This window comes from Hyaena hyaena, unplaced genomic scaffold (genome assembly GCF_003009895.1).
Source record: "Hyaena hyaena isolate Hyena2069 unplaced genomic scaffold, ASM300989v1 scaffold_683, whole genome shotgun sequence".
Taxonomy (NCBI): domain Eukaryota; kingdom Metazoa; phylum Chordata; class Mammalia; order Carnivora; family Hyaenidae; genus Hyaena; species Hyaena hyaena.
Window position 1 is genome coordinate 561954 of NW_024081314.1, and position 24506 is coordinate 586459.

At 46.1% G+C, this 24506-nt stretch overlaps 1 protein-coding gene across 18 annotated transcripts in view; it reads right to left on the minus strand.

Annotated features, from left to right (window-relative positions):
* Window positions 1–24506, minus strand: part of VCPKMT (valosin containing protein lysine methyltransferase) — a 70671-nt gene that overhangs the window by 28306 nt on the left and 17859 nt on the right. For 6 of the 18 annotated variants that reach the window (XR_005525509.1, XR_005525514.1, XR_005525511.1 and 3 more), the window contains exons 8-11: window positions 19371–19500; window positions 13899–13934; window positions 12332–12385; window positions 6436–6541 (exon numbers count right to left, since the gene is read on the minus strand). The exons of 1 other annotated variant lie outside the window; for it this stretch is intronic. The gene's annotated coding sequence lies outside the window, so the exon portion shown is untranslated. Of the gene's footprint in view, window positions 1–6435; window positions 6542–10997; window positions 11208–12331; window positions 12386–13898; window positions 13935–16364; window positions 17422–19370; window positions 19501–21476; window positions 21579–22394; window positions 22862–23040; window positions 24422–24506 lie in introns of those variants that run through there. 11 more of the 18 variants (XR_005525516.1, XR_005525512.1, XR_005525518.1 and 8 more) reach the window with 11 other exon arrangements.

A 24506-nucleotide genomic window follows, 5' to 3' on the forward strand; every position in this document is an offset into this window, starting at 1 on the left:
AATGATACCGAGACTGGGAGTTCCACATGTCAGGGAGTTTCTCCGTCTTTGCCTTTCCCACACAGAGCACCCTGGCTTGTCTTTACCCGGCGCTAAATTAAGATCTGCTGAACCACAGAGGCCCTGGAGACAAGCAGTTTTCTGGAATCCACTGCTCACCTGTGCTCTTCCTTTTACTGAACTCTTCTTGTGGCATTTCCAGGCAGAGTGGGAAGAGGGCTGGCGCTTTTCTAGAACACTGGGTTGTTAAGGCTGTCCTAGGCGGCCAGTCTTCCTCAGCTGAGAGCCTGAGCTGGAATTTACCAAGGGAGCCTGGAGATCATCCAACCCCAAAACATGCACCTTATAGGTGAAGAAAGTGAACCCGAGAGAAAGTTGCGATTTCTTTTGGCGTTACAAGTCTGTGGCCCCTGGCGGCACCTGGGTGGCTCAGTCGGTGGAGCATCTGACTTGATTTTGGCTCTGGTCAGGAGTTTGAGCTCTGTGTCGGGCTCGGTGCTGACAGTGTGGAGCCTGTTTGGGATTCCCTGTCCCTATCCTCTTTCTCTGCCCCTCCTTGCTTCCCTCTCGGTCTCTCTCAAAATAAATAAACTTAAATTATAAAAAATAAAAAAGAGTCTATGGCCCCTTAAGTCCTTTGGCCCTAGCACTCTCCAAAATGTTTGTGAACAGACTTTGCCACCGGGGCATCCTGGCTCCCAGTCCAGTGCTCTCTCTGTCTGCCATATTGTACTGAGCTATGTTGTAAATGCATTTGGCAAAACTAAAAATTAACAGAGAGAGAGGGAAAGGGGGAGAGAGCAAGAGAGAGCACAAGCAACAGAGAGCGAGTGAGAGAATGCTATTTAAATAAGACAGGGAATTCTGCCTGCAATTCCACTCAGTGAATGGATAGGAGTCTGCTGTTCCCAAGCGACCTTGTTTCCTGCCTTTTTCTCATTGTGTCAGAACTAGCTAGCACGGCCCTGGACACGGGCCTGTCCTTCCCTTGGGGCTGCGCTGAAGAGGCAATATTCTGTTCCAACACAGGAGGGAAAGCTGGGCCTGCAGGACTTAGTGAGAAGTGGGGTCATGGTCTCCGACATGGCAACTTCTGACAGGATTTCCAAGGGTCATTTGCACCCTTCTCACTGTCTTTAGAACCTAAGCCTGGGAACGCTGGGCCTCTGCTCTAATCACTGCCAGTGCAGGAGATGGGCTGCCAAGGATGGGCCCATTCAGAACAGTGCCATGTGTTCAATAAGCCTTTGGTGAGCTCTTGCTAGAACATCTTATGGGCAAGGGAGCATGGAGAGAATGAAAATTTGAACAGACCTACACATCACTGCACTATAAAAATCATTAAAATACTGAAGAATTTAAAGACTTAATGACCCAGCAAAGATGGAAAATACTTTCAAATGCAGATCTCAGTCATTAAAAATGCATTTTGCACGCCACATTTACTTCCTGTGAAAATGGGGGAAAATACATTTAGGGCAAGATTGCCACAGCTTCCCAAGAGGGTGGGAGAGGAAAGTGAGTGACAGTTCTCAACGACTGCCCAGTGAGGCGAAAGCTCTCAGGTGCTCAGGTGGTCTTTCTGTGGGGACTGGCGACTCTATCACCATTTAAAGCTATAGCCAATTAGGGGCACCTGGGTGGCTCAGTTGGTTAAGCGTCCGACTCTTGATTTTGGCTCAGGCCATGATCTCATGGTTTGTGAGTTTAAGCCCTACATCAGGTTCTGCACGGACAGTGTTTTCAAGCCCCACATTGGGCTGTGCACATACGGTGTGAAGCCTGCATGGGATTCTCTGTCTCTCCCTCTCTCTCTGCCCCTCCTCTGCTCACACTGTTTGTCTCTCTGAAATAAAAAAATTAAAAAATCTACAGTCAATTCACCATTCCAGAGACTTCTGAACTGTACAAGATGCAGAAAGCAGATTTGTGAGTGAGGTCCCGACATAGAGAATGTTGCCAAAGAGTCTGACTTAGCAGAAACATCCAGAAGGAAGGCATTAGGATAAATGTATATGGCAAGAAACCCTGAAGGAAGCAACTTACTAGAGAGACCAAATGAATCTCCTACCAGTGCATGTTTTTTATTCATTGTTTTTTCTTACCAGACCTCAGTTTCTGTAGTAGTTTGCTAGGGTTACCCTAACAACAGTACCCCAGATGGGCGGCTTAAACAATGGAATGTATTTTCCCATGATTCTGGAGACTAAAAGTCTGAGATGAAGGTGTTGGAAGGCTTGGTTTCTCCTGAGGCCTCTCTCCTTGGCTTACAGATGGCCACCTTCTCCCCATGTCTTCACATCACCGTCCCCAGCCACGGAGCCAGTCTGTACCCAAATTTCCTCTTAGGGGACAGTCATATTGCATTACAGCCCACGCTAATGACTTTGTTTTAACTTAATGACTTCTTTAAAGACCCGGTCTCCAAACTGGGCACACTGTGAAGTGCTGGGGTTTAGGATTTCAACATATGGATTGGCAGGGGCTAGGGGGCATGCACCATTCAGCCCGTAACAGTTACTGATTATAATCGACTAAAAAGGAGTCTGTGAGGGTTTTTGTGTTGTTTTACACAGAAAATTAAAAGTTCCTGTTGTGTGGAGTGGCTTCTGCCTTTCTAAGGTGGTCGACTCCATGAAACTCCAATTCACAAGCATTCCTGTTGACACGGACAGAGGGGCCACATGCCATGGCTGTCAGCCATGAACGGTGAACCGGTTACGGTTACGTGCACCCTTGTGGGCACTTCACACACTCCTCCAGGGCCTCAATTCCCTCATTTCTAAAACAAAGGAATTGAGTCGGTGAGCAGGATGTGGTGATTGGCACTCAGTCCCTTCCTGGGAGCTTTGCTGTGGGGCAGAGATGAGAGACCCCAAAACTACACTTCGCAGATTCCTTTACAGCTAGGGTTCTGGCCATGAATTAGGGGCCTCCAAGAAGATGCCCTGGTAGAAGACGGGGGCAGACGGAAGTCAAAACCACCTTTCTGTTGTTACTGCTGTGGAGGCCTGCCCAGTCACAGGGAAAGGGAGCCAGGTGGCCACAGTTAGCATTCCTGAGTCGGTAACCAGGTTGAGGTGGGGGCACAGAAGCAGGGGGCGCCCTGGGAGTCCTTCCCAAAGATCCACAGGGAAAACAGGAAAAGCAGGCACCAGCATGTTTATTGCTGCACCGTTGTAGTATGGGACTGGTAACAATCCTAACCTCTGTTCGTGGCGAACTGGAAAAATGAACTATGGTGTACCCCTCCAGACACTAGAATGTTCTGCAGCTCTATAACGAAATAAAGAGAATGATTCCATATACCACTATGGAGTAATCTTTAAGATATACAGTTAAGTGAAAAAAAGCAAAGTGGAGAAAAAGGTATAAAGTATATTACTACTTAGAAAGGAAAGAGATATTTTTTAAAGAAATCTCAGAACAAAAAAGTAGTAGCCCCAAAGATGTAAAAAAAATTTTTAATGTTCATTTTTGAGAGAGACCGAGCGTGAGCAAAGAAAGGGTGAGGAGAGGGAGACACAGAATCTGAGGCAGGCTCCTTGTCTGAGCTGTCAGCACAGAGCCCGACACAGGGCTCAAACTCACAAACTGTGAGATCATGACCTGAGCCAAAGTCAGACGCTCAACTGACTGAACCACTCAGGTGCCCCCGTTTTTTTCCCTTCAAAAAAATTTTTTATGTGAATTCTTGAGACAGAAACAGAGCATGAATGGGGGAGGGGCAGGGAGAGAGGGACACACAGAATCTGAAGCTATAAGCCTAACCGACTGAGCCACCCAAGCTCCTCCCCACCTTTCTTTTCCTTAATGTTTATATATTTTTGAGAGAGAGCAAGAGGGGAAGAGGGGCAGAGGACTTGGGAGACAAAAGATCTGAAGCAGACTGACAGTAGCTAGCCTGATGTGGGCTTGAACCCACGAACCATGAGATCATGACCTGAGCCAAAGTCACCAAAATTGGATGCTTAACAGATTGAGCCACCCAGGCGCCTCCCCCAACCCAAAGATTTCTTTTAATGGTAGAAAGAGTGTCGCTAAGAGATCAGGTTCCAAGCTCCCGTAGTGAAATGAGTGAAAAGAGAAACAAAGGGACAAGTGGACAGGCCTGATTTTTCGCCAGCAGCTCAGACTAGAGAATGAGAAGGGAACAGAAAGCCCCGGCGGTGAGGAAGGCAAAGGAGCCTTGACTGAGCGCCTGCCCTTTATAGCACCTGGGCCAGGTGCTTCAAATACATCTTCTCCTTCAGTCTTCTCCAGGTTTGGTTTCAGGTAGGTATTTTTATTGTCTCCATTTTGTAGATAAGGAGAAGAGAACAAAGAGGAGTTAAACAACTTGATCAAATTCATAAAGCAAGGAGTGTCAGAAAACAGGACTTTGTACCCAGGGCTTTGGGACCAGCTATATATAGCCTTACTCTCTTGCTGGGTCCCCAGATGGAGCCCTTTGGTGGTAGCCACAGGGAGAGGACACTTCCTTAGAACTCTGCTGTCTCCTTCCTTTATCCACCCATAGAGTGGGGCGCCAGGATGGGGCTGGGCCGGAAGGGTTGGGCCCTAAGCCTCCTAACCAGGTGTCCCCATCCGGCCCGGGGGACAAAGGAGTGCCTCTAGGCCACTGGCTTGTAATCTGATTGGATATCAAAATCACTGAGGAGCTTTAAAAAATACTGATGCTCAGGTCTTATCCCCAGAGATTCGAATTTGGGTTGCAGCCTAGGCCTGGGGTTTGGGGAAGCTTCTCAGGTAATCCTAACATGTAGCAAAATTTGCAAACCACTGCTCTGAGCTCTTGCTGTTTCCACGTGTAGTTGGGTGCGGAACCTTTGCATTCACCTGAAAGTGAGTGAGAAATGAAAAATCTTGGGCCCCACCCCAGACCCACTAAATCAGAAACTTGTGGGGAGGGAGGAGCGAAGGGAAGCAGCCAACGATCTTCTGTATTTTCACGAGCCTTCCACATGGTTCTAACACACCCTAATGATTGAGAACCACTGTTCTAAGCAACAAACCAGAGACAGATCACCACGCGCTGTGGTTTCCTTTGTCAACTACCACACAACTGCGATGTTTGTTACCATGAGAGACAAATTTGATGGCCCCAGGCAATGAGACTGTCCAGGCCATTCCCCCAAGAACAAAACGTTGAGATGTGAGAATGTGCTTAAATGTCTCTTGGAATCATCTGGAACTCATTGCAGCTTCTCAGAAGGGGAGCAGTGTTATCAAAGCGGTAATGCACCAAAAGTTGCCAAAGGGAGTGTCGACCGCCGAGGGCAAACATGGTCCTCAAGGACAGATGGGCCAGGGGAGCAGCCCAGGGGAAGCGGCAGCCTGGCAAGTCCTCCTCACGAGGCTCCTCTACGTGAACAGGGGGTTACTTTTCCACAGCTGCCCTAACAAATGACCCCAGACCTAATGACCTAAAACAACGAAAATCTGGAGGACACCTGTCCAAAATCAAGACAACAGCAGTGTTGGTTCCTTCTGGAAGGTCTGAAAGGGAATCTGTTCCATGCCTCTCTCCTGGCTTCTGGTGGCCACTAACAACCCTTAGAGTTCCTCAGCATGTAGATACGTTGCTCTGCATCTCTGCAGGTCTTCTTGGTCTCTGTATCTCAAATTTCTCTCTCCTTTCTCATATAAGGAAAATCATTGGATGTAGGGCCAGCCCTAAATGAAGGATGATCTTATCTCAAGATCCTTCACTTAACCACACCTGCAAAGATTCTCCTTCCAAATAAGGTCACATTCACAGGTTGCAGGGTGGGGGTGTGTTGGGAAAGGAGGGGGGCATTAGGACTTGGACCTTATCTCTTTTTTTTAAGTTTATTTATTTTGAGAGAGAGAGAGCATGAATGGGGGAGGGACAGAGAAAGAGGGAGAGAGAATTCTAAGCAGGCTCCACGTTGTCAGCACAGAGCCTGACTTGGGGCTTGAACTCATGAATCGTGAGATCATGACCTGAGCCAAAATCAAGAGTCAAACACTTAACGGACTGGGCCACCCAGGCACCCTTGGACCTTATTTTTTTTTTTAGGGCCACAATTCAACCCACTACAGATGGGAAACAAACTTCACTTTCTTACAGTTGCCCCTCAGATGCTGGTTCTGAGCAGAGGAATTTCCTGCGGTAACTCAAGACAATCACGAAAAGCCTGGAATACATACAGCACTAAGTATTGTCATCACAGAGTTCGACATTATACAGGGTGCTTCCAGGTGTGCTCACAGAGCCTTGCCACAGAGCAGGGATGTTTTTGTGCTATTGCATAGGAGGAAACTGAGGCACAGGGAGGCTGGGTGGCTTGCCCAAGCTCACAGAACGGGCAGGGGTAGTCCTTTCGCTCTGACTTTGCTCTCAGCTCGTGTCGGGAGTCACGATTTCACCCTACTGTCTTCAAGAAAGTGGGGTGCAGGCGGATCTCTTACCTGAGACAGTGGTCTTGTCAAGATACAGCATTGTATCAGCCAGTTGATTACCAGCCGTTCTGGTCACTGCTTTCTCAGTTTCCCATGCCCTCTCTCAATTCCAGTCCTACAAACAGAAAGAGTCCTGTACATGTCAGGCACTTGACCTCTGGGAGAACTCAGTAAATGTGGATAGAATGATTTTGTTGTTTCTGCCCTAGCTCAGCAGGAAGCTGTTGGATATATACAGATTGATATGCACCTATTCCCAGAAGTTAATCCAGACGACTCGGACATACTCTGATGTAGAATGAAAGCAGGAGCAGTGGGTTCTTACACCAGCCTCCTTACTCTCGTCAACTCAAAAATGGACGAAAGCCTGGAACCCTAATGTGGGTGCCTAATCTATCTCAGGAGGGTGCCTACTTTTCTGTGTGGTCTGGTCATTTATACGATGTTGGCTTCACCTTTAGGGTCTTTATTACTGAGCCCCCAGGTCTCAGGTTGCTTGCTCACCTCAGCCACAGCTGCTGTTGCCTTTCTAAGAATTCAGAGACACATGTGGCTTGAATAATCTTGGCCTCCCTGCTTAGGATTCCTGCCTCCCCGGCCTCCCAGCTCTGAACCACCACAAGGACTAGCCCACCATCATTTCAGACTCCAGATATCAAAAGTCAATCCTACTGTCCCCTTCTGAGTCGTTGCCACTTTGAACATTCCCTATCTACCTAACGGCGCCCCCTGGAAAACAGATGTCATTGTTCAGCCCTCTTCTCCCTCATCTTCCTCTGAAGGCAACCTCTTCCCACAAGACGGGTGTGGGCCACAGAGATGGGTAGATGAGGAAGAGAGCAAACATTTCTGAGCACTCACTATGATGAGACGGCCCACATGCTGTATGCTAACTCACTGATCTCAATAACCCAGCGAGGTGGAGACAGTATTCGTGTCCTAATTTTACAGGTGGAGAACAGAAGCCCAGAACATTTTGGGGCCTCGGCCACACAGCTGTGGGGCAGAGAGCAGAATCTAGCCTGTGCCCTCGGCACTCTAGTGGCATATGCTGCCTGATTTATTCTTCCTTTGGTGATTCCGAAATGTGTTGCTTCTCTCCTGCCTTTGCTAGCATTCACCTCTCCTTCCTGAATCGCTCGACCAGCTTCCCAGCTATTCTCTTCTCTGCATGTACTCTTTTCTGATTTGCCTGTGTCCAACTGCTTTATATTTCTTTCATATCTCCCGTAGTGCCTGGCCCAGGACTGGACATGGGGTAGACACTCCGTTTTGTTAACAGAATATGGGTGTGGCAGAGCAGGAAATTTATTCTCTACCATCTAAGTATGGTTTTAGATCAGGCCAGGTGTCACCTGCAGGTGCCTGGAGACGATGTAGTAAATCATACCAGATATAGAATAGGTTAGTAATGTGGTCGACTTGTTACCAGCCTTGGTCACGAAGGATGAGGATGGGATTTACACCGAAGTTCAGAGCTAATCTACAATGCTTACTGTGGCTGATGGCTTTCATCTTCTCTGCTGACAAGTCATAGCCAGCCTTGTTTCTCTACCGCTGTGCAACTTCGGGTGAGGACAAAAAGTCCCAAGGCATCATTACCTACGCACAGAACCCTCCAGACCAGATGGGAGTTGGTAGAAGCCAAAGGCAAAGGAATTGCTGGATTCTCAGGAGACTTGGAAGAAGAAAGTCAAGTCACTTTAGCTTAACCTGACCCAGGGACGCACACTTTAAGATGTACATTTCAGAGGGAAAGGTGGATTTTCCAGATATGAATTCCATGTGATTATCTGATGTAACCAGTAAAGTGTACAAGTTTGAATCACAAATATTCCCTTTACCAACGTAGGTGTAGATCAAAAGAGTTATGGTGTTAGGAGGTCCCGGTGACATATGGGAAATATCCCGTGCAAGTGACGACTTGCTAGTTGCCAGACATGAAAACCGCACCCAATTTTTCTCCTGTGGCGTGAAACTCACCACCAGGGGTCCAGCAGTCTCCCTCACCTCCTCAAAACATCTTGACAAATACACCCATTCCATTTCATACATTCATCATCTGACTTAACTGTTAAACCACACAGCAAAGCTGCATTTCATCTGAGAATCTACTCAGATAATAAGGGTGCCAGACCCAGCGTTTAAAATTCCTTCTCAGGGGGGCTCAGTTGGTTAAGCGTCCGATTTTGGCTCAGGTCCTGATCTCACAGTTTGTGAGTCTGAGCCCCACGTTGGGCTCTGTGCTCAGAGCCCAGAGCCTGCTTTGGATTCTGTGTCTCCTTCTCTGCCCCTCTCCCGCTCACATTCTGTCTTTCTCTCAAAAATAAACATTAAAAAAATTTTTTAAAATGTTTTATTTATTTCTAGGAGAGAGAGAGAGAGAGAGACAGCATGAGCAGGGGAGGGTCAGAGAGAGAGGGAGTCACAGACTGAAACAGACTCCAGGCTCTGAGCTGGCAGTCAGCACAGAGCCCGACGCGGGGCCAGAACCCACAAACCGCGAGACCATGACCTAAGCAAAAGTCGGATGCTTAACCGATTAAGCCACCCAGGCGCCCCCCAAAATTTTTTTAAAATACAATTCCTTCTCACTGAGAGCAAGTTGGTGTAACCGCTTTGTAGGATGATGAGGAAATATTGATTAAATTTAAATACAAATTCAAATACAAATATCCTCTGACCTAACAGTTCCACTTCAAGGAATTTTCTTCCCAAAATAACAAAACCGAGGCAAAACAAAATTACACGTTTGTGTGGAAATATTAATTTCAAATATTATTTGTGAGACCATGAGAAAGACACATTCAAAATGTCTCTTATTGGGGCACCTGCATGGCTCAGTCAGTTAAGCATCCGACTTCGGCTGAGGTCATGATCTCACAGTTTGTGGGTTTGAGCCTCACATCGGGCTCTGTGCTGACAGCTCAGAGCCTGGAGCCTGCTTCAGATTCTGTGTGTCCCTCTCTCTCTCTGCCGCTCCCCCATTCATGCTATGTTTCTCTCTGTCTCAATAATAAATAGACATAAAAAATTTTTTTTAAAAATTAAAAATAAAATGTCTTATTTAAAATTTTTTTTAAATATTCATTTTTGAGAGAGAGAAAGAGAGAGAGGGAGACAGAATACAAGTGGGGAGGAGCAGAGAGAGAGGAAGACACAGAATCTGAAGCAGGCTCTAGGCTCTGAGCTATCTGAACAGAGCCTGACACGGGGCCTGAACCCATGAACCCCGAGATCATGACCTGAGCTGAAGTCAGACACTCACCTGACTGAGCCACTCAGGAGCCCAAAAATGTCTTTTAATACAGATGATGGTTAAATAAATTCTGATACATCCAAACAATGCAGCTCTATGACATCATGAGAAAGAATGAGGTAAATCTTTGGGTGAGAGTATTGAGTATGGAATGTGCTACAGGATACGTTAAGTGAAAGAACACATAGGGACAGCAGAGTGGGCACAGCTCAGGCAGCATGTGTGTGCACGTGCAGCATGTTTCCTTGCATATAAAAAGGGCGTCGGAGCATTTGTTCATTTATTTAAACTGAAGTACCAGCAAGTGCCTCTTCTCCACGTATTTACTTGCTACTGAGTTTGCTGTAGATTTCTGAGGTCTAACGTGTCCTCAGAAGCAATGATATCATCATCTCTGAATCAAAACGAAAAGGAAAAAGGGGACTAAGAAATGAGTTGGGACATCCTGCTCCCTCTAAGCGGATATTGGTGGGCTCTTGGGGGTGGGTTCATGGAAGCATCTTTTACAAAAATCTATAATCTGAGCCTGGTGCTGGCTCCTTACCCCATTTGTGGACTGAAGAGCAGAGCTGGGTCCTGACTTTCATCTAGCAGCACAAAGTAAAAGGTGAATACTGGAGACTGTTAAAGATCCCATCTACGTTTCCAGGGGATTTCCGGACCAACTACGGTAGGGGAAGCTAGATGGCATTAGGGACCATGAGACTCGGCCCCATATACTTGACCTTGGAATAGTAATACAATGAAAAGTATATGTTCATGAGAAACAAATATCTCAATAGTTCCTAGTCTCTTAGATTTGGTACCTTGGTTCCTTCAAGGGGGCAGAGCATAGTGGGTAGGGCTCTGTAGCCAAATTCCAAAATTCAGTCTAGTGATGCAATTTATTAGCTATTTGTTCTTGCATAAGTTGCTCTCTGGTCTTAGCTTTCTTATCTGTAAAATGGTATAACTCTGGCACCTGTTTCCTAAAACTATCATGAAGATTACACAAGTAAATAGAAGTAAAACACATACCAAGTACTCAGTCAATGCTACATCCTTAAAAGCTAATCCGCTTCAGAAAAACAGTCGTATTTCTGCACGTAAGCATTAAAAGCTTCAAACCCCTCACAGGCCTCTCCCCCTCTCCAAGCTCCCTGAGACCATGAATTAAAATAACAGACATGATCTTTGTCTCCTAAGTTTAACAGAGCGGTTTTTCTTAAGCAATGTTGTCTAGTGCAATGCACGTTAGTGTAAAGTATTCGTTTTATCTCAAAATCATTTCGGAATTCCATAGTCATTAACTTCAAACTCAGACTTGCCTTTGTACTTAATTATTAGTTCTTCTCTCAGGAGTGGAGACCGTAGCACTTTCATTCATTCACAACAAGTTCAGGTGCCCATAGTGGTGGTTGTGATGTCTGAAAGTATCCAGTGGAACGCTCAGGGAGGTGTGTTAGCGACTGTCAGCTGCTGCTGCAGTAACTGGACACCATCTCAGTGGAGTTTCTAGGCTAAAAGGATGGCCGTTTCCTTACTGTGTAGGCAAGATCAGGGGTCCCAGAAAAGGAGGTAGCTGTGAGATCCTGAGCAAGCCCTCACCTGTCTGCATCTGTTTCATAATCTCTAAAGCAGAGGGATTGCATTAAATGGTCTGGTAATTCTTTCCAGCCCAAAAGACTCCAGGCAGATATATGAACCCTGTCTCAGCTAGAGTTTTTTTTTTTTTTAACTACACTGAAGCACTCCCCTCTGACCCCAACATTGCCACCACACACCGCGCGCACACATACACACACACACAGTGAAATAACACTAGCTTCCACTTATTGAGTGCTAATGCCAAGTGCTTTATATACATCACTGCACTTAACGCTCACAATAAACCTCTGAGGCAGCTATTGATTTTTCAGATAACCAGAGAGGCCAAGGTGAAAGCCAAAAAGGGAGCGGGGATTCCGGGCCCTCCCAGCAGTGTACCATTCTCTGTATCTAGATCCTTGGTACCCTCAGGCCCTCCAAGTCAGCCACGGGTGTGGGGTGGAGGAGGGGATCCCAGAACTGATCTCGTGGGATTGCCCTGACTTTCAAGGTGTGAAATGGCACCGTCACTGTTGGATTTCTACTTTTCAAATTTGTTTTGTTTCCGCCATGGCGGTGTTTGGAAGCAGCCCGAGGAGTTCTCTGAGAGCCCTCTGGAGTCTCCACGGCAGAAAAGAGATTCTGCACATTTGATTCCAAACCTCTTCCCTTCCTCACAGAAACTCAGAGCTCTCCACAGTTCCACTCAGGAGGGAGATGCCTCCGGGTTCCCCTCCTGAGGGTTTCCAGCTTTGGCAGACCTCTGTCTGGGTGGGGCTGACCCAGAACTCGGAGGGATGAGACCCCACTTTTCGTGTCTGGCTGCAATGCAGATTTGAGGCTTTGATTTTACCACAGCTGCACATTTTCTGAGCCTTTATCCTCCATCCCAGCCTTAAGCATTTCAGTCTACCAACCAGTCCCTGCACCCCCCTTACACACACACATACACACTCACACTCACACTTATATCCTCATTCATTCTCTCTTTGCGGATATTTGATAGCTGAAAATAAAAACATCAAAATTAAGACCGTTGCCTGTGACAAGAAAGCGTATACCAAAGAATTAAAAGCTAACCTCAGTCATTAAGGAATGTCTCTGGAACCATCCTCCTCTTTACAGGGTGGAGAGCTGCAATAAATAGAACTCATCAGAGACTGAGACATACTCGGAATAAGACATGCACACATTTATTATGAGCAGCTGCATTCAGCTGAGTTCCTGGAGGGATGTGGGAGAAGCCTGGCATTCATTCTCTGCTCTGGAAAAGGCTGATATCAACAGCACCCAAAGGAACAAGTTCCCGGCACTGTGGGTGGCGCCCACCAGGCAGCAGCGTCCACACAGGTGGGGCCAGCCTTGTCCTGGGCCCTGGTGCACTGGGCCTCCTCGCCCACACAACTTGGCCACCCAGGGTCTGTCACCAACCCTGCACCCACCTTTCAGGCCTCCAGCCCATCAGAAGTGGGGTAGGCTGTGGGGAAGGGCTTCCTCAGCCACTCCCCTAAGCCCTCTGATGAGACCATCCCAGAGCCTTAGACGGCGGCCTGCCTGCCGTGTTGGGGTGGGAGAAGGGCGGTGGGGTGGCATGCAGCTCTCTCATCAGCCCCTTAGGGATGAAAATCCTGCCATTTGCGGTAGGAAGACATCATGTCACTTCCCACTGGGCCTTCACTTCGCGTGGGGCCTTACCTCTGGACAGTGCTGAGACGCAGAGATATAGAACATCAAGTCAAATTTGAATTTCGGATAACAAATAATGTTTCGGTATGAATATGCCCCAAATACTGCACGGAGGCAAACTCATGCTAAAATACCTTTTGTTATTTATCTGAAATTCACATGTAACTCTGTGTCCTGTATTTTATCTGGCAGCCATACCTCTCTGTAGCCTTCCCTCCCTCCAGGCCTTCCCAGGGACTGTTTATTCTAGAGATGGTGCTCTTAAGCAAAGGTTTGTTCAGTTCTGATTCTCCAGGGATTCCTGGTGAAGACTAAAGACTTCAGGACACACCTTTAGAAGAATAACATCTCCATGGGTGAGTCCTGGAAATCTACATTTTATCAAGTTGTTAGTCAGGTGATTCTGATGCACATTTGTATTAGTTATCAGTGCTTCTGGGAAAATTATCCTCAAACACAGAGGCTGAAAACAAGCAACATTTATTAGTTCAGAGTTTGTATGGGTCAAAAATAGGAACTGACTGCGCTCTGATTCTGGCTCAGGGTCTCTCGTGATGCTCTGGTCTGGGTGTTGGTTCAGGCTGCAATCCTCTCCAGAGCCCGCTGCTGCTAGAGGACCTGCTTCTAGGCTCACTGGCGTGGCCGACAGGGCTGCAGGTCTCCCCCGGCTACTAGCTGGGAACATTAGCTCCTCACCATCTGGATCTCTGGCTTTCCTCAGAGCTAAGCATCTGGGAGGTGGGGGGAGGAGGACTTCCCCACGACAAATCCAAATCTAGATACACTCAGAGGAAGAGAAGGACACAAGATCATGAATACCAAGAAGCAGGAATCGTCGGCGGCCACCTTAGGGGACGTCCACCACAATGTTCAGGTTTGAGAATTACTACAGATCAGTCCTCAACACACTGCAACCAAGATCACATGTTAAAGATGGGAGCAAATGTCTTTCTTCACTTACTCTTTTCCTGTTTCTCTCCTTCCTCCACCTCCACCCCTTGGAGATTTGAGACAACAATGGAGAAGAAATGGGGAAGAAAAAAATAGTCAAAATCACAATCTTAGAATAGCAAAATGTTCAATTTTATTTTATTTTTTTAATGTTTTTTATTTATTTCTAGGAGAGAGAGAGAGAGACAGCATGAGCAGGGGAGGGTCAGAGAGAGAGGGAGTCACAGACTCTGAAAAAGGCTCCAGGCTCTGAGCTGGCAGTCAGCACAGAGCCCGACGCGGGGCTCGAACCCACGAACCGCGAGATCATGACCCGAGTGAAAGTCGGACGCTTAACCGACTAAGCCACCCGGGCACCCCACAAAATGTTCAATTTTAAAATGCTTGCAAATACTGTTTGAGTAGAAGTTAAATTCCATGCAAATCACATGCATATATAACTGTCCTCCTAACAATTTTACCATTCAGTGTGGCTTTTGGAGGGTATTGTATGAGGATTTCTGGTAACATAACAAGTAAGATGACCAGCTGTCTCAATTTGCCCAGGAGTCTCCCACGTCCTGGAAAACCCTTCAGTCCTGGGCAAAATGAGATGGTCGGTCTCCTTAACAAGGAGCCAACAAGGAATTCCATCAGCCACTCTGCCCATCTCTAGACTGAGTGGGTCCATCTTATGCTGAAGTAGAGAGACCCTGGACTTTGAGTTAGAATGTGTGCCCCAGGGGCACCTGGGTGGCTCAGTCGGTTAAGCATCTGACTCTTGGTTTCAGCTCAGGGTATGATCTCACAGATCGTGAGCTCGAGCCCTGCGTCAGGCTCTGCGCTGACCGTGTGTAGCCTGCTTGGCATTCTCTCTCCCTCTCTCTCTGCCACTTCTCCACTGTCTCTCAAAATAAATAAATAAATAAACTTAAAAAAAAAAAGAATGAGTGTCCTTAGCTGTGACCTTAAACTATCTTATCTAGAAGATAGGGATCGTAAATCTGCTTTCGTGAAGCTTGAATATAATGACGCACATGGGATTGCCTTGTAACTGAGAGGCGCCTTACAGATGATGTTCTTGAGTGCTATTCTGAAAAGAGCCACCCCTAGCATGAAAGGGGGAGACCAAAAAGGTCACCCCTTTACACCGTTGCAACCAAAATCTGACATTTTCTCATTCAGCTAGACTGGCTCTGCTGACTCCCTGAAATGGTAAACATAGCCCACAAAAACCACATTACACACCTTAATTTTTGTTTTAATTTGCAATTTATTCCCCCAATTGATTCACTGTCTCTTCCTGAAAACGCTCGGCTACCAAAAAGGACAGTCATCTCTATTGTATCCTCAATGACAAGTTTCCCAGAAAATCTGTGCGAAGTCTTGATAGAAAAGACATGATTCATTTTCACAGCTCTGATGGTGTGACTCCCGCCTCTCAGGGAGAAAGCCTGTCAGCAGCGCTGCTCCTTCCTCCACTTCCATTCCTCAAGGTTTGGGAGATTTTTTTTGTTGGTGGTGAGAAAAGCAGTAATCTGCGAATTGTGTTAAAATGCTCATCCTCTCTTTTTTTCTTCTGCCTTTACCACTTCTGGGCAGCCCTGAACATTTATAGGATGTGAAGTCTCTGGTTCAAAATAGGCAATGCCATTTTTGAACGAACTTCCTTCAAGGTGGGTCTATTAGCAAAAATGGCCTTAATTTACTTTTTGTCCAGCATTCTCCTCCAGTCACCCCTGTACCCTGGCTGTGAGTCCCAGGCACCCAACAAAGATGCTGGGTTGATTGTGATGTTAAAGAAAGACAACGCGGGTCTTCTCTCTTCCCTGCCATTGTGCAGCCATAAAGCCTGGAACTTCTCTCAGTCTCAAGAAGAAACTTGGCCTTCCTGCACCATGAGGTTAATTAAATATAAGGGTTTCATTTTTATTAGAATCCTTCTTTGGCATGCTTTAGATGTCTGGCCAGCTGAGTATTCCTATAGCATTATTATTTGCATTGTTTACTAGATGAGAGTTTCTACCTACTGACCTTAGCAAGCTTACCTAATAATGATAATAATCTAAACACTGCCATACAGCTCTTGCCTTATGATTTCTGTTTTATAGTTTTAACACTCAAAAAACTGATTTTTTGCCCTTTTCATGTTAGGCCAGTTTCCAAGGTGCATCCTTCCCCTGACATTCAAGATGGTGAGATTTTAATTGATGTAGACTTTAGCTTTGAGTTTCATACCTTTTCTACATAGATACAGAGTGTTTTGAAAATCATTTTTTGATGTCAGCAATTCTACCTCAAAAATATTGATTTTTAAAAAATGAAATTGCTTAAGCAAACTTTAAACAAGTACCATAATTAAAGCGATTATAAGCACATTTTCCCTCTGATTTGTTAAGTTGCATGCTAGCTTATAGTTAATAAATAATGAAAACATTACAACCATATCAAAAGAAATGACAAGAGGGAAAAAACATTCACCTACAACCTTACCAACCTGATACAACGAAGTAAATGGTTTCATTCCAGCATTTTTCTTTGGAAGGAGAAAAGATGGAGAGCAAGGCTCAAGACTCAGCCTTATCCCACAGCCCCTCCTCCCCTTCCCAGGGCATCCGGGGCATAAGGTAAGATTCAGTGACACGTGTAAGCTCTCGGGAAATTCTTGATGGAGCTGGGCAAAGACATTGTGATGGTTAGTCTTTTATTTGTCAACCTGGCTAGGCCACAGTGCCCAGATATTTGGTCAAACATCATTCTGGATGCTCCTGTGAGGGTGTTTTTGGAGATGAACATTTAAATTGGTGGACTCTGAGTAAAGCAGATTGCCTTCCTTAATATGGGTGGCCTTTGCCAATCAGGTGAAGGCCTAAATAGAACAAAAGACTGGAGAGCCCCAACTGAGTCCCTCACTCAGCTTCTCTTGGCCTTAATTTCCTCATCTCAAAAACTGAACGCACTTTGGAAACATTGCTATATAATGTCTTATGTTATACTTATCATATTTCCTAAATTGACAGCAATAGCTAAAATTAGAGGACTTTGTATGTGCCAGTCTTGATGCCAAGCACATATATTATTTCATTTGAACCATTCAACAAGCCCATCTGGTGAATAGTAATGTTGTTCCCATTTTATAAATGAAGAAACTGAGGTACAGAGAAGTTAATCCACTTGTCTTAGGTCACATAGCTGGGACTTGCCCTATCTAGACCTATCAGAACTAGGGAATGTTCTACCTAATGATTAGCTCTGTGACCATGGGAGTGATTTAACTGCTTTAAGTTCTGATATTCTTGCACGTACCATGGGATACTCATCTATCTCCTGAGCCTGTTGTGAGAATTCAGGGAGTCACATTTGGGATGGGCACTCAGGGAGGGCAATGAGAATTTCCATGCAGACCCCCCCCCCCAGGCCCCACACCGTCAGCCCCTCTGTACAGAGGATCGTCTAATCACACGTACGAACAGGCGAAACAGCCAGATTTGCTGTAAATTAATGACCAATCTGCCACATTTATCAAAATCGTGGTGTAAGAAATAATCTTCTTCCTGCAAAGAATCAATGAATTTGAACAGATTTATGTGAAGACTTTTAAAATGTTAAATGAATATCTTCTTCTTGAATATATTTGAGAAGACTACTTGAAAATGCAAACTTTTTGACAAATTCAAACATTCCTTTAAGTACTGAGGAAATACATCTTCTATTTTAAAATACAGTTATAAGATTATTATGTTAGTCTGCTAGGGCTGCCTTAACAAAGGAACACAGACTGGGTGTCTTATACAACAGAAATGTATATTATCATGGTTCTGGAGACTAGAAGTCCAACATCAACGTGTTGGCAGGCTTGGTTTCTTCTGAGGCCTCTGCCTTTGGCTTATAGATGGCCATTTTTTCCCTGTATCTTTACATTGTATTCCTTCTGTGCTTGTGTCCTAACTCCTCTTCCTCTTCTCCTTCTCCTCCTCCTCCTCCTCCTCCTCCTCCTTCTTCTCCTTCTTCTTTTTGTAAAGTATAGAGACTCTTTTTTAAAAAAATGTTCTAATTTATTTTTGATGGAGGGGGGCACAGAAAGAGGGAGAAACAGATCCAAAGCAGGCTCCAGGCTTTGAGCTATCAGCACAGAGCCCAACACAGCTTGAACTCACGAACCATGAGATCATAACCTGAGCCAAAGTCGGATGCTTAACCAACTGAGCCACCCACGTGCTTCTCTTCTTCTTTTAAAGACACCAGTCTTACAGGATCAGGGTCTACTTTAATGACCTCATTTAACACCCTATCTCCAAACAGTCACATTCTAAGGTATTGGGCATTAGGACTTCAGCATATGAATTTTGGAGGGGCATGGTCCAGCCCATACTAAGTATGTATTTATTAACAATATTCACAATAAAAATAAATTCCTATTTGTTGAACATCTTCAGAATCATTGACTATGCATGAAGAATATATTTATATTCACTGACTCTATTTGAGAAAAATATATGCATGAATATATTCATACAGAGAGTACTCCTTGAAACAAGCTTTAGGAAGCTGGTTTTTTGGTAAATTTGACAAGTTGGCCATATGGTAAATTGATACTTTGTTGCACTATCTCTCTGAAAATTAAGAATTGGGTATATTGATCCAGAGCTGATGTAAAGTCTGTGGGAGCCAAAATCTTATGGGGACCTCCCCACCCGCCAAGAATATCACACTATTATCTGACAGAGAAAAGTGCCGGAAGCCGAGAGCAGCTACTGAAACAATAGCAATGCTTAGCTGACAGGAAGCCGGCAAGGGGCATTCTGAGGGAACAGGGAAGGTTGGGCTTGGGGTACCTGGGAGCCTGGGGAAGGCCGGTTCAGGGGAGTGTTCCCTGGGGGCTTCTGGATCCTGGTAAGCGGGATGAGGACAGGGAGGGAGGGAAAGATGACCCTAGGGATTACTCTGTTTCCCAGCTTTGCTTTTCTTTCTCTTCCCTTTTTCCGGATCTCCTCCAACAGGCCACACAGCCATTTCTATGTCATAGATGCCACTTTCAAGTCACCCCAGCCACGGATCCTTAGCAGCATAAGCTCCTTAAGCTCAGGACTCATGACCCTTTGATTCATTTAGCAGTGAAAACCCAAGGGCATTAGTGGTGAAGCCCTTTCCCCTCCACATCCATGTCCAAATGTAGCTCCGTCTTCTTTCCTTCCCTTAGTCTACTGAAAGGGTGACCCTCTTCTTTCCAGAATCAATTTATCTGCCTGTGCTCTGAATCTCTTTCCTTCTATCTGGGATCCTTCGTATCTCACTTCACAGCTTATGTAGCTGCTCCGGCCCCCAGTAATCCCCCTTTGTCTTCAGCCACCACCCCTCCCCTTTCAACCTTTCTTATCTGCCTTTTCTCAACCCTAACGGTCTCACTCCCACCAAACTCTAAAGTTACTACTCTTTCTCCACTCTGCTGCCTCCTCACTTTTCGTTAACCGTCTGCGCATGTCTGTGTTCCCTGGAGACCTACCCAACACACGTAGGTGCTCAAGAAAAGAGAGCTGGATTAATTACTGACTTGAATCATGGAATATTCCTCCAGCAATAGGTGCAGGTATCCTGCAGGATGCAAGACGCTGTTCTTGTCTTCCGGGAGGGGGCTGTAGAGTTAGCAAGATACATGAAACAAGAAACATGAAAAGCTGTCACCAAAGCCACGCTGTGAGCGAACAGAACACAATCTTTAAAGTGGGGGCATCTGGAGAGACCTCTGAGCTCGACGAGCACCTTCCTGTTTTACCCAGCACTTACGCAAATGCAAACCAACAGAGTCATAAGAAAAATTTCAGGGACCAAAGGGGAACCCCAGCCACTGTACCACAACCGGGGGTTTACATAAAATGAATATAGTATGTATTTTGGGCTCTCTTTGGTTGAAAAGAATGGTGTCCTAAGAAGGAGGAAGGCGTCAGTGGACAAATGGGCTCTGAGCAGTGGTCAACGCAGACCATGAATCAGCGTAATACACCACACCTTCTCAGTGTCTGGAGGACAAAGGAAGGAACCAGGACCTGGCTGGTCCCGGCCCTCCCTGGTGGGGTGCCACCGCCTTGCCAGCTGCCAAGGTAGGGGTGAGGCTTTGAAGATGGAGAGTGCAAGGCAACCTCGGAAAGATTCTCCATCCTCGGTCTCTGCACAACGTCCTCTGGCCCCTGCTGGGCCCGCCCTTCCAGGAAGCTGCAGAACTTCCTCTCTCTGAGCAAAGTTGGCAGCTGAGAGTTAACGTCAGTGGGTCCCTGCAGCTGAGCCCTCCCGTGAGCTTCAGCCCCGGGGAGAGCCCTGTCTAAAGAGCCAGGCCCTGAGGTGCCCTGGCAGCCCTGCCAGCCCAGTATCTAATGCGTCAGTCTCCCCAGTAGGGCTTCCAACGGGCCAGGAGCTCCTGTAAACCAAAGCAGCATTTTATAGCCTGCCTCGAAGACCTGCAACCCTAAATTCTTCCAGAAACAATGGACTAAGATAGTGGTGAGTCGAGGAGTCCTCTCATTTGATAGGCTGGAGAAATCAAAGGGAACATTTGCAAAAGGAGGCCAATCCTCTATGCTCCAATACTATTACTCCTGCTACGATTACTACTACTAGTATTTATAAAATGGCTGGCATATCTTGGGCTCTGTTCTACAGCATTTAACTCCTTTAGGGAACTAGCTCCTTTACATGCCAGCAAGCAACTACAATCCACTGGCATTCCCCGGCGGCCACCATGAGGCCTGGCCCACCGAACACAAATGAGGAGAGATGGCGATTCTGTCTCTTCAGATGTCCTGTGAAGAGAAAAAGTGAGGGAGAAGATTGATAAGATCTGGCCCAAGATCAACTAGGGCCTGAGAGGACAAAAGCCTGAGAGACCCAGGGGAACTGATCCACAGTCTGTCTCCACTCGCTTCTGCAGAACTTCAGCTAAGAAGCCCTGCTCACTGGGAGACGAAGCAGATCCACAAACAGCTGCTGTGAACTGACAGAGCTGGCGCTCCTGGAGGAGTGACTGTCTGTTCCCGAATGGAGCGCGCCTGGCTGAGGAGAGGGGAAGAAGGAATCATACCTTTTGTCAAAGGTGAGCACCAAACGCAGTAACTCACATTTCCATTCAGCTTTGAGGCTGACATTTGGCTCTCACACCCATTTTCCTATCTGAGCATCTTAAGAACTCTGTGGGTGGACAGAACAAACGTCACCACAACTACCACCACCATCATCACCTCTATCTTATAGATGAAGAAACAAAGTCAGACCAAGGGACCTGCCCAAGGACTCACAGCCCATCCGCAGCAGAAATAGGAGTTGAGCCTTCACCATCTGGTCTTCGTCTAGCCCAGAAAGTTTCCTGCAAGAGGTGCTGAGGCAAATCTTTAATCAGGAGAGGGACAGTGTGACTTGAGGGGACTCTGCAAATCACGGTCAAGGCGTGAGAGCAAAGCACTCTGGGAACTCATGGATCAGGCGGAGAGTCATGTGATCTCTCCTGTGTCTGGAGAAACATTTTCAGGAGGTGTGTAAGCTGGAGCCATTTTGTTCTCCTCCTGAGCACGGGAGGGTGAGCAGGCCAGGGTTCTGGGCTCTCTCTTCACAGAATTCCACCCTCCTTGAGAGGTCCTCATGGAAGGGCAGCAAGCAACGCCATTCTTTTTGCTCTGGAGTAACGGTCACATTTTTCAAGGCTATCTGGCAAGGTGTGCCTGTGCTCTAGACATTGGTAAGAAAAATAAAGCTGTAGAATACCTCCGGGCTTTTATCAATTAATTACGAACCTACTTACAGCCTTCACCCTTCCTTATAAATGCACACCATCATTCTCTCTGCTCACATTACACAGGTCTGGGGAGAGATCTTTATCTAAATGCAAAACTCTGAATTGCTAAGTGGCAACATTAGCCTGAGTCTTATGTTAGCCCTGATCACATTAAGCGAGATCACATCAAGTGGTACTTATATCAGTTTTGACAGTCCCGAGCCCATCCATATGCAACCCCAACATTTAATCTGATTTCCTCCTGGTTGGTAATTTAATTCTCCTATAACTGCAGTCAATCATCTGTCAATCATCAAAGCTGTATTTAAAATTAATTTAGGGCTTTATTGTGGGAATAGTAAGTGAATGGTTCTTTGGTCTTTCATAAATTACCCCTTGTGAGACTCAGGGATCATTCTGGAAACTTTTAAAATCATGCTTTTATTTTAGACTTTTTTTTCTCAATTTTGTTTTAGGAGGCTGTGTAGTTGCAACAGAAAAACTTTAGACATCCCATAAATCACAATTTTTTTTAATATATATTTTTAATGTTTTTATTTATTTCTAGGAGAGAGAGAGAGCGTGAGCAGGGGAGGGTCAGAGAGAGAGGGAGTCACAGACTGAAACAGGCTCCAGGCTCTGAGCTGGCAGTCAGCACAGAGCCCGACGCGGGGCTCGAACCCACGAACCGCGAGACCACGACCTAAGCGAAAGTCGGACGCTTAACCGACTAAGCCACCCAGGCGCCCCATATCACAATTTTTAAAACTACGTTACCAATTTATTTAGAATAATAGAATGTAAGTATAAATTGTATTGACACTTTCAAATCTGGGGATATAAAAAAATTAGCCTCACTACAATCTTTTCAAATACTTTGCTCTGAACCAGTACATCTAAAGTCCGTAAAATGTGTATCGTATCTGTAACATCTGCCTCCCAAGGGTCAGCTCTGCCTCTATTGCAGGGCGCCCCTCTGGCATATGCTGGGAAGGGATTCTATCTTGCATGTCTCCGAGGGGCCCACCAGTGCAGGTGCTTTCCCTGGTGTTTCCAGCCCTGCTCTGTCCGTCCGGTAGGCTCTGCCTGGCCTTTCCAGACCTGTCCCTATGCTTCCTTCCTGTGGGCATCCACAGAGGGTGACGTGGCCAAATGTGATCCTTACCCTGGTTTCTTCACTTTCTGCCACCACAGGTAGGCTACACCGAGTTGTCGCTTTCCTGAGTGCTGTGTAACTAGAGGCAATTACAACGAAAGAGATAAAAATTGGGGGTGCCTGGATGGCTCAGTCAGTTAAACATCTGATCTTGGCTCAGGTCATGATCTCATGGTGTGTGAGTTGACGCCCCATGCTGGGCTCTGCACTGACAGTTTGGAGCCTGCTTGGCATTCTCTCTCTCTGCCCTTCCCCTGCTCATGCTCTCTCTCAAAATAAATAACTAAACTTAAAAAAAAAAGATAAAAGTGAAAACTCCATGCTAAATGTGGGCTTTTCCTGTAGCCCAGGAGAAGAGCAGCAAGGTATTTTAAACCCTTCTGAGAGGACACTTTGCATTCCTAATCTTGCTCTCTAGATCTCAGACCTTACTGCCTGAGGACCTCTCCTGATGCATGTTGTAACTTTCCCTCTGCTCTTCAGGCATTCCCTAACCCTGAGGGTTAGCCCAGCCTCAGAATCTACCCTCTCTCCTGAGGAATTCATCTTCTTGAGTTAATCTGTTTAAATTATAATCCCAGGATTCGGACAGAGGTGGAGGCTTGAACATTTTCTGGGTGCAAAGTGGTGAATTTCCTCTTTTGTTAACACATTAAATCAACTATCCCCACAACCGGTTTTTGTGTCCTCACTTTTACTTTCTGACTCATTTCGTGACGTTTATTTTTGTAGTTTGATAGTTTAGGATTTCCATAGTATGATCAGCAACTAAAACTATTCTAGAAAGCTTGTAAGTCGGCTGCTAAGATGATCTGGCTGGTATTATGGACAAAATGAAGACTTAAAAACCAGATCACTTCCTGAGAAAAGTCATCATTGAAAAGGATCTTAAGGTAGTAGGGTGTAAAGAGCAAGAAAGGTTTGAACATTCCACTAGTTAGGACCTGCTCCACTACAGGGAAGAGAAATCCGATCCCAAACCAAAGTTAACAAGGTTATATGACCGGAAAGTCCAGAAAGTATCGCTGGCTTTAGGTATGGCTGCTTCCAGAGGCTCAAAGTGAATCCCAATTTCTCTCTTTGCTTCTAGACTGCTTTCCTCTGTGTTGACCTTTACTCTTGGGTAGCTCAAGGCTTACTTTATCATTAGCATTAGCTATCCTAGAAAAGAAGTGCCTCCGATCCAGGAGGGCTCTTGGGGGCTAGCTTGGGTCATATGACACCCATCCCTACACTGCAGTTGAAGACATGAAGTGATTGGGCAGGGTTTGGTTACAGGGTTGGCGGGGGTGGTCAGTGCAGTGGGTCCATTTGGTCTTTATCAGACAGTTGGGAGAAGGTCTGATGGAAGACAGAAGGTATTGCTACGATTGGCCACCACATGGAAAGATCATGAGTAAAGACAGAGGCAGGAAAACACCTTGTGTATCCAGAAACTTGGGAAGAGAGCAAGAGGCAAGTAGAAGGAGATGTACCGAGGAGGGTACTGAACACCTGCCGGGGAGTTTTTACTTAACCTGGAAGACTCTGGGGAGGTTTCCGCGCAGGAGGAGGAATAGTTTGGAACTCCCACGTTAGGAGAGTGCTCTGCCACCACTGTTTGCACAGATGTGTGTGGAGAGATGCTGCAAGTGGGAGACTATGACAGGACGATAAATTAGAGGTAATGAGGCCCGACCCGAGGTGGTGGCAGTAAAAACAGAAAGGGGAGAAAGAGGCGAGTC